At 66.7% G+C, this 360-nt stretch overlaps 1 protein-coding gene across 1 annotated transcript in view; it reads right to left on the bottom strand.

Moving 5' to 3' along the window:
- The window catches only part of B4GALNT1 (beta-1,4-N-acetyl-galactosaminyl transferase 1), a 6633-nt gene that overhangs the window by 5682 nt on the left and 591 nt on the right, over positions 1 to 360 (bottom strand). The window lies entirely within an intron of this gene.

Here is a 360-nt window from a genome sequence, read left to right as displayed (position 1 = left end):
GGGTGAGGGGCGGGGGGTGAGGAAGGTGGGGCGGAAAGGCGTGGACAGACCCTGATCCCCCCGCCCTGCTTCCCGGGGCGCTGTCCACATTTTGCGCGCTAGGATTTGTACGGCAAATCGTCACCCCCTACCCACTCCCCTCACTCCCCCAGCTTTCTTCTCGCCTCTCCCGCATCTCCGTCTCCTCTCACACCCGAGGCCCAGCATCCTGATGCGAGGGACCTTTGGATGCGGAGGTTTCCACGCGGCCGCGCATAAGTAGAAGAGCCCCGCTTTCTTAGGGCAGCGGAGGCCCCCAAGCTCGTCGGCCCCCCCACCCCCACCCCGAGACCGCGCATCCCCCCACTCTTCGTCACCTGG

This window comes from Myotis davidii, unplaced genomic scaffold (assembly GCF_000327345.1).
Source record: "Myotis davidii unplaced genomic scaffold, ASM32734v1 scaffold1134, whole genome shotgun sequence".
In the NCBI taxonomy this organism is placed as follows: domain Eukaryota; kingdom Metazoa; phylum Chordata; class Mammalia; order Chiroptera; family Vespertilionidae; genus Myotis; species Myotis davidii.
Note: the sequence above shows the minus strand (reverse complement) of the source record. Positions and strands in the feature narration are given on the sequence as shown.